Source organism: Pinus tabuliformis, chromosome 7 (genome assembly GCF_031772625.1).
Source record: "Pinus tabuliformis cultivar Carrire ecotype Pingquan chromosome 7, CPIR1, whole genome shotgun sequence".
NCBI classification, from domain to species: Eukaryota; Viridiplantae; Streptophyta; class Pinopsida; order Pinales; family Pinaceae; genus Pinus; species Pinus tabuliformis.
The window spans coordinates 780,731,206-780,741,467 of record NC_142293.1 but is presented as its reverse complement, the minus strand read 5'-3'; the positions used below and the strand labels follow the sequence as shown (position 1 = coordinate 780,741,467).

General features: G+C 37.4%; 1 pseudogene; it reads right to left on the bottom strand.

Annotated features, from left to right (window-relative positions):
* Window positions 1-233: 233 nt before the first annotated feature.
* On the bottom strand, window positions 234-2,666 carry LOC149249903 (coatomer subunit alpha-1-like; annotated as a pseudogene).
* Window positions 2,667-10,262: the final 7,596 nt, after the last annotated feature.

Genomic DNA, 10,262 nt, shown 5'->3' with positions numbered 1-10,262 from the left:
TTCATGCATTGTGTCACTCTTTTGTCCCAACACTATCTTCTGGCCTAAGAAGAAGGTTTTATGTTCCTAGACAGAAAATTGTATCCACAGTTACTGGACAACTAGACTTCTTGATCACCTTATTTCTGAGATTTTTATCACTTGGTTATGACTCATGTCAGTGACTGTCAATTGATTGCAAGCAAAAAAGGCAGCAGGTCCTCCAAGTCATTGTCTTTTCTTCCTGCATTGTGTCACTTCTCCCAAGTCCCAACACTATCCTATGGCCCAAGAATAAGTTCATATCACCCACCTTCAACATCCAAATGTATTAGGACAACATTCTCCATGGGGCTAAACAACGATGATCATCATCCTTGATCCACTTCATGGATCCAACCCTTCTTATCTATATAAGTTGAGAGTATTTTTGAGTTGCAAATTGATGAGCAAACAAAAAATGGTCATTGTTGCAGTATAGGGTGCCCTCATAAACAACAAAAGTAGATCTTTCTCTTTCTAACTTGAAAACAATCATCCCACGGTCATGCCCAGTAGCAAGAAGATTCATATCAAGATGTGCTACAAGGATCCAGAAGCAATCACGGTCTCTACAAAATGTTTGGACACCTCTACAATACTTGGATACATCTCAAACTTAGATAATTTTATATTCTAAATTTTAACAATAATGTCATGACATGGATGGAACATCACATGAGACATATAGTTCACATGCCCTCTTAAAAGTTAAAATATCCAACTTCCCAAGCTTGGTACCCGAGAACAAAAAACATACTAACTTTTCACAAATGAATTATCTACAAATTTTTCATGTGCCCTCCTAAAGTATTCAACTTCCCAGGCCTTGATCTCTGAGAACAAAACTAACTTTTCAAAAATGAATTATCTACAAACTTTTCACATGCCCTCTTAAATTATCCAACTTGCCAGGCCTTGGTATCCGAGAACAAAACAAACTAACTTTTCAAAAATGAATTACATGCAAACTGAGATGCTACTCAAGAAAGAGGAGTAACAGAAAAAAGAAGTTAATATATCTCTAATGAAATAGACATAACTTCACCAAGCAATTGAATTTTCATGCCATTCAATCTGCTTGGTGACCATCTGCTCCTGACACAATCAATGGCAAGCTAGGATCAAAAGCAGTAGCCCAGTTCACTCCACGATCATGAAATTCCTAAACATATTTGACAACAAAATCACCCTCTCCAAAAATATCTGTGTTCATTTGTGTTAACCTTAATATCATCAACAAATGGTTTTCCTCCTTGGAGCACAAATATCCCATACACAATCAATCTAATCCAAGGGGCTTCAAATGACCAAATCTTCCTTAGGATGAAAAGAAACACACATTACACAAAAAATGTCTCCAGTAAGGTCAGATACAAGTTCAATATTTCTAGTTCCATATCGTTATTGTTTGTTCGTCATTGGAACTGACAATCTAAGGATATTCATTGTGGAACTTAACTCTCTAGATATGGGCAACGGTGCATATTGTAGTTCCATATATTGATCTTAAAGTCATTCCTTGTAACATTAACAAGTAAATTGGAGTTATAACAACTTTTCATAATTGTATTTTTGACTGTTATGTCAGATGACTTGTAGTTAATATCATTTACAATCAAAGACACTACTCTTTAGATGTCCTAAATATACACGCACAATGTCTACATAAGAAGCTACATGGCTGGGAAGCTTCGCTAAACCTACCAATTCTAAAATAACTTTGTTCCTTGGATGGGAGAGGGTGGGATTTTTTCTTGCAGCTCTCCTTTGGCTAAGTGGCTACACTATGAGAGGCATTTCTAAGCCTGCCAAAATCACCAAGGACTTGTCATCTAGCCCAATCCCTGCCCATTCAGAAGGTTTTAAACTAGGTATACCAGTTTGATTACCTTGCGACCTTTTTCCTTGCGTGTAATTTCTCACCCCACCCTCCATCTGGTAGTGAGACTAAGATATTCCTCATAGCTCCAAACAAAAATTGACTCTATTCCTAATAGCTCATGAAGAAGAGCTCCAAACAAAAATTGACTCACAAACATGGAAATATAACATTTTCTTCCCAACCACCCAAGCTAGACCCAATTGACACCACTACAAAACTTGCCACTAGACGTGTGTAATTTCCAGACATTTTATAATACAGAGAAAGTAAAGGTAATCTCCTAGTTGATCCATGAAAATTTTGTCAAAATACATGAGGGACTCACACAACACCAATGTGTTCAAGACCCTCTCCATGTCACCAAGGTGTTAGACACCCACCATTCCAGGATATAAAAATGTATCCATTGAAACCCATATCAATCATCCAATTGATGGAACTACTGAAAAATGAACCTTGGTGATTAGTTTCAAAGTGCTGCTCAATCTCTGAAATACATAAAAAAAGAGGTTCACATGGACCACAAAACATGCAATAAATATCCAAGCCAGTTGGCTTACCTACAGACACAAACACGGCTGAGCCTTGTGAAAATGTACTCCTCTAACTGACCCATCATGCTCATCAAATCTATCAATGTTCCCATCTGATAATGCCATAACTGAATAACCCCACCGTGAAGACTGGCCAGGATCCATGGCCTTTTCATATAAAAGCTCAACCCCTTTACCCAGTTACTCTGGGACTCGAATTTGGTCGACATTGCAAATGATCTTCCAGCCTATATACCATAAAAGGGGTTGAATCAACATACAAAACTAGTACAAACCCTAGACCAAACCCCACATGCAATGTCATGAATGATCCAAACCATTTGCCCCATATTTATGTGGTATTGTAGTGATGCGTTATTATTTCTCCTTTAAGATTCTTATTTATAACAAACGTTTTGAGGCATTCCCCTCCTTTATGGGGAGAAATTGCTTAATGTGAATTTTATAGATGGCCTTGCTCTCACTACAAAGCTCATTCAGTCGTTTAGTGGAGGGAATGACACAATGTCTTGATATCGTCACTACATCAACAAGCATCATGGTTAATCAAGAAAAGATAGAGGCCTTTATTATTTGGGCAGGAAGACTTTCTAGATTGGCTTGTCAATTATGGGATTATTGTTTCTTAAGAGAACTTAAGGTTGGGTTCCCTCACTTGCCTTGATAGTTCCTCTTCATAGAAACTTGAGGTAAGTGAATTCAAAGAAACTCTTCAAGTTATGATCATTTATGTGTTATTTATGTTGATGATGCATATGCTAGTAATGCAATCGACGTTGATAAGGAAAATTTTGTAGCTCTCTCAATAAAGGAAATCATTTTCCTTTTCTACAGGGAAATCCCTTTACTAGTGAGGGAAGGATATTCCTTTCCTCTAACTCAAGGAATCACCTTGCCAGTATAAAATGAAAGTCCTTTTCTTATAGAAGATTAGAGAAGTATAAATCTAAAAAATAATTAAAAAGTAATTTGAAGAACAAACTTGAGAATTGGTTGAAACATGTTCTTGAGAGGAGATCCTAGAAAGAAGCAAAGCATAGTTAATCATTAAAAAAGAATGACTTCTGGAGACAAAAATGATAACTACCAGTACTACAAAAAGACTTTTGGGGGGGTCGTACGCTACCTCCAAAAGTGGGAATTAGAAGCAGTTTTAGCATTAGTTGTAGTTTTTTAAACCCTCACTCACCGCCCCGTGGCCCCTAAAAGCATCACCTCTAAAAGTCAAGCCTTTTAGGGGTGGTTTTTTAAGAGAGATGAATTGCCCCCAAATGTGTCACTTTTCAAAGGGGGTTCCAAACTTGAAAAATGACTTTTGGGTGAAATTTTTTAGACCCCCCCTCCCTTCAAAGCATCACCTCTAAATGTCAAGCCTTTTAGGGAAGGTATTTGAAGAGATAGAGCTGATGGGTAGCCCAAATGGTTGGTTGAATCCCCCTCGCCAAGTCATTGGCCCTCTATTATGAGGCACTGGTTCAATTCTCCTTGGCTTTGTCAAGGTTAGCCCCAAAAGTTGAGTCAATTAGGTGTGAGGGTCCTTCAGGTGGGCTAGCCTAAGGGTGTTGTGAGGACAAACAAAAAGGTCTTTTAAGAGATATTAACTAGCCCTAAAAAGTGACTTTTAGGGGTGATTGCAATAGCCCTCAAAAGTCATCTTTCAAGGTTGGTTGTAAATCGCCTCCAAAAATTCACTTTTGGGGGCGATTTGAAACCCCCTTGAAAATTGACCTATGGGGGCAATTTAAAACCCCCTTCGTAGCAACCTACAAGGGCTGCTTACAACCCCCCTTGTAGCAACTTATTAGGGTGGTCTAAAACTGCCTTGTAGCAATGTTTGGGGACGTTGGGAGCCCCCCTCATACTAACTTTTGGGGGCGTTAAGAGCCCCCGTCGTGGCAACTTGTGGGGGCATTAGAAGCCCCCCTTATAGTAGACTATACATACTTTCAAATTTTTAGATTGTGATACTTTCACACTGTTATGTTGGGCACGAGTGAAGAGGATCAAAAAGTTGGGTAGTTGTATCCAATTGAGGTTGGCTTACACGACGCGTCACTGAATTCATCAAATCAAGGAGAGTTTGCAAATGGAATTGAATCAACTTTGCGCAAACCTTCATTCGAGCATACGATCATCTCTTCGCATTCACTCCATAATGAAAGCACTGAAGAAAATTGATGATGTCATTGAATATAGTGTTGATCCCGATGTATTCTATGGGAATCTTAGGAGGTGTTTGGGAATGTTCTTTCTGTTGTTGTTGATTTGCGCTAAAGGGCATGGCATTATCAAATCATGAAGGGGAAAAAGCTTTGCATATTTCCCAATAACAACCAAGCAAGTTGAAGGACCAATCCCTCCTAGCCTAGTCCCTTTACCTCTTTGCGTTATGTTTCCTTGCCAACAAACTCCTGCGCTTTATTTCGATAGCCTTTGGCAGGGCATCACTGGTAGTAGAGTTTGTTTAATTCTCAAGGAGCTTTCTCCCCTTAACACAAAGACATTTAGGTATATTGCCATATAATGAATTTTCATTTAGTATCTCATGGTTGGTTTGGTCTCTAACTCTTTGAGTTTGTAGTCTGTTGGGTTGTTAGTGCATCTATCATATTTACTTTCCCTCCAAAGTGCATCCCTCAAGTCCAATATTTTCCCTAATGTTCTTTCTCCTCACTCTTTCATCCCAAGGGAGAAATGCAAGGGGTGGTCAAGGTCGTAGCCAAGGCCAGGGTTGTGGTTGTGGAAGAACTCAAGCTCAACCTCAAACCACCCAAAATTGGGGTCGTAGAAATAACAATGATTTAATCTTGGAAGCAACTCAGTCTTATTGGACTAATGCACACCCATGGGCTCATTAGATTATTTCGGGTTGGGACAATGAATTGAAGCAACAGGAAACAAATAATGAACTAGAGCTAAATGAATGGCAGGATCTCATCCTTGACCCTGATACCAAAGGTCGATACACCCAGTTCCAGTAGACCCTTTACCTTTTCTGGATGATGAAAAATCTCTTGGAAAAAGCTTTAACGTCCACCTTTGTAGGAATTTTGGAGTTGGCAACAAAAAAACTAGAAATCCACAAGGAATTCTAGCTCATTCAGTGCCATATTCAATAGGAAACACTCATTTAAGTCGTATTGAGAATCATATTCCTTGCCTTCCACAAACTGAATAAGGACACAATATCCCTTTTATAAAGTAATAAGGAAAAAAATGAAAATTGTTTTTTATTATTAAATTGATAATTAATTGAGTTTGTCTTGAATAATTGGAAATTTTTTTGTCATAATGACTTGGAACCTTGTTATTAAATCTAAACATAAACATTCTCAATATATGTGATAAAATTTCTATGGTTTTGAATTATAAATCCATTTTTAAGATGCAACCAAAAAGGTGCATGTTTCCTACATTAATGTTCATAATGATAAACTTGTGACCTATTTAGCTGAAAGTCTAAAATATTGCTCAAGCAACCTAATCCCAACAACTAATTTTACTTTGTTGATCATAACGTGATTATTTCTCATTAATTATCACTTCCCAGTTTTCTTTGGAGATTGAACAAATACAAATGAAATACAAGACCATAGCAATCTCAATTTTGGATTTGAACATTTAGAACTCACTCTTTTTGTTTGTTTCTCACCAATTATTCCAAAGAAATTAGATTTCTATGCTGAAGTTTTAAATATCCCATAGGTTCCATGACAGAAAATAGATTTATGTATTGAATTTTCCTATAGATTTTGAAAATTGAATTTGCCTCCTCTTATCAGGCAACCTAGTCATATTCTTTATTGGCCTCCAAGACGCTAATAATTCCATTAACTACTAATCACATAAATTTTGTTTCTCACCCCCATCATCTACCGCATTCTCGACGATTTTGAAAAAGTGATTCTCAAAAGAATCCCCGAGAGGCCCTCAAAATAGAATCAAAAGATCCTCCATGCACAAAGATCAAGTCAACCTACATGAAGGGGTAAGTTAGCCTAAAGAGAGCAATTTGTACCCCTCACAAGCCTATAAATAAGAAGGAACTCAACCTCATTATGACTCACCAAAAGAAATTTCGATCTTCTCAAGATAGAAGCTGGTAAAAGGACGAAAAGGAAGGAGAAGAACTAGATCTATGTTTTTGGGCCTCTCTCTCTCTCTCTCTTGTTAGGGTTTCTACATTTGATGGGCGTAATAATTTGTTGGGGAAGTCAAAGTTGTAGAAGAATTTGTTGGGCAAGTCAAAGTTGCAGAAGAGTTTGTTGGGCATATCGAAATTGTAGAAGAATGTGTTGGGCAGGTTGAAGTTCCAGAAAAATCTGGTGGGCAAGTTGAAGTTGCTGGAATCAACTTCTTGTCATTTTCCCTGTTTCATGTAGTTTCATAAAAAGTCTACCTCGAGTTTCTGGAACTTTCTGGATTGTTACCCTACCCATTTACAGAAATTCATTGCTTAACATTTCCTAATTCTGATTTCCTTTAGTTCCTTGATTATTTTGATTTTGACTTATTTGGGGTATAGTGATGGGATTTTTAACTTTCACATTAATAGTAAACCCTTAAAAATAATCCATATCCTATTACAATCCTTCATGCTAGTTTATCATCTGGTTTCTCATTATTTTGTTGCTAAGATTTAACACTTGAAGAAAGAAACTAACAATCAATTCCTTGGTAGGAGCATACAATGATCTCTTTGATTTCAGTGGGAACAAGTGTCAAATAATACACAAACTCCTCAACATTTTTGCTATAAGATAAGTGTTGACGAATGTACAGGAATGTATCAAAATAACTAACAGCACAGTTAAAACCTCAAATTCGTTTACAACCCTTTGGAAACAAAATGTTGTTCAAAAATGCATCTGGATAACTAGCAACAGAAGGTAAAACATAATGTATTTTTGATAGCCCTCTGGATAACAAAAAGCTAAAACCTACTATATTTTTGGCAACCCTTAAAAGTTTTGACCATACTGATCCTACCAGCTATTCATGTCTTGACAACGCTCTTAAGCCACTTTGGAAATGAAATAGAAGAAACCCCTGCTAAAACTAAAAATAAAAACTCAATAAAAAATTCGCAAATGCTAGTTATGGTCATTTTATACTCGAAGGAAATTTTAGGATTATTTCAAATAGTGTCATTTGAATTAGTAAAATGAGATAGGTTTCCTATAAGAAACCATCCATTTTGCATGATGTTATGTAATTTTCGTCTTAAATCCCGCAAATTTTATTATTCTCTTAAAATAGCTCCCAAGGTTCTTTAAGAAAATCATTACCCTTGAAGTCGCTCCCCGAGGTTCTTTAAGAAAATTATTTACCCTTGCAAACCCCCAAGTTCAGGGGTCAGTTGCCAAGTTATTCAATCTAATTAAACTACCACTACAAAACGATAGTTAAGTGACCCTATCTACTCAATGTGGAAACTTATTCTTCGTCATGGGGTTGCATAAAAAATGACATTGTCATTGTCGAAGCTTAAAATAAACCAAAAAACTGCAAACCCTAAATTTATCAGACCCTAATGATTTTAATGAGACCCCCGAAAAAAACACATGGAAAACCACAGTCTATTCTAGAATAGTCTTTTTACTTAAAAAATAAGATTGAAGACCCAATACATTGTTCGATGACTAAAATGTATAGCCAAGAATGGCTGACTTAAGACAACTTCATTAAAAATATTGGGTATGAAACCTCAAACTAAGAAGAAAACATGAAGATACGAACCTCGCATCTAGAGAAATATTTTGGACCAGAAGGATAGTGGGCAGAGTGGAGCACATGTCTCTGAACCTATCTCACTCCCTGTATTGATCACTCTCCCTGCAATCCTAGTAACGTCTTCTATGAGGAGGGCTTCGGCTCCTCCTGGGGATGTCGCTTCTGCTGCGTCTCCGATTTCCTCCCATTTCGCCCCCTGCGGAACTGTTTGATACGAATCAAATGTGAGAGAATCTATGAACAAGTATTTACACAGATAGCTTTGCTCTGTCGCTTGTTGTGGCTATCTAGCTGATGTGTCAAATGCTTTCTTGCAAGTATTGTGATAGTCCTCGGCTTCGCAAATGGAGAGAGGGCAAAGGAATGAACGTGTGTGGGATAATAATGGCTTATCTCAATTCTTTAACTCACATTAAATTGATATAAATTAAGATTATACATAAATCATTTATAAATTAGGTAATTATTTATTATTAAATTGGGATTTTATATAAATTATTTATTAATGTTAATTTATAGTGATTTTTAATATATTTTTGTTAAATAGAATTATTTGAATTATTATTGTATCAAGATTTTTGTTGATTTTTCTATTATTATATTTTAATTCACTTTAAACATGTTTAAAATATGCTTTCATCTTCATGTGTGGAGGTTATCTACTTGTATAATCAATGTTATAGACAATTTTGTGCCTTACAGCAATAAGCATGAATTGTCAATAATCCAAGGGATCCAAAGTTCCCTAAACATGATGTTCCTACCCCTAGAGGAACAAGGTCAGCAAACCAACAACTCTCAGATCAGTTCTCCACCTGAAAACACTCAAAAACAAGCAATCCTGAAATCAAAGCAGGTGCTCCACTAGGCTTCTGCGCTGAAACACAACTGCTCCATGGTGTACCTGCGTTGCAAAGCAGGTAGAACAAAGCCCACCTGCGTTGGGCGAGTTTGGACATGTGGCACAGTGAGTCATTGCTTTGGAATCTTCCAAAAATGACACTTGGGTCAGGTATTTCGCCTTGTGATGAGTCAGAGGCTTTGTTTCTCCAAGTGGAAGCAAGGTTCACCAAGTGGACTCAAGAACTGAAGATCAACTGAAGATCAACTGAAGATTAACTGAAGAGAGAGAGGACACAAGGCAGCTACACATCAGTTGCAAGCTGACTCATCCCTTCTCAATTCATCTATATATTGAGCTCTCTCCTATGAGCTCAGGAGGCTGGAATTTGGTGCAAAGTAATGATATGTTGTTGGTTTCATTCTTGAGTTATTGGGTGATTGTTTGAGAGAGGTGAAGAAGAGCAATTCTTTCTGCTGGGAGGTGTTGCTGGGTTGGAGCCTGCAATGGTTGTAATCCTCTCAGAACCTTTATTTCTTCATTAATAAAAGCTATTGAGGTTCTTCTATGTGCTCTTGTTTCAGTTATATATTGTGATGATTGCATGTTTGGTTTACACTAATCCATGAACCAGTTATGATTGCATGCCTCTTGTAGTTTCCTTCTTTGTCATTGTGCAGGATCTCATTGTAGCTGGGCGAGCAGAAGGACAAAGAGCTAGGAACAAGCAGCCAAAGAGGAGAGTTTGGATTCGACACTAAGCGCAAGGCAACGGTTAGTGCTTTCTCCATCCTCTTTTGCTTTCATAAAGAAGTAAACCTTCAGTAGTTTGTTTTACAGTTGTTGCTAAGGAACTGTCACCCTTAGAGTGGGTTAGGGTCATCCGAGTCGAATACTTTTCCCTACAACAAACTGGCGACTCCACTGGGGATCGTATCTGTTTGATTGTGTTTGTAGTATTTTGCTATTCATTTCCTGAACAAAAGAGTACCAAATCGAAAAGCTTTTGACTATATCAAAAGCGAAGTAGAGGGGCTGCTACTCTTGCTCATTGTCTGAGCAGATTCATGATTTGAAGAGCTGATCTACAAAGATCCTTGTAAGCTCTTAGTGATAGCTTTGCACCTTCTAAATCATCCCTTTGATTGTGCTTGACTGATTGCTTCTGATTTGAGCAAAAACCGTGCATTTTTGAGAAAATTATGACCCGGAAACTGTGAAAACGCAATTC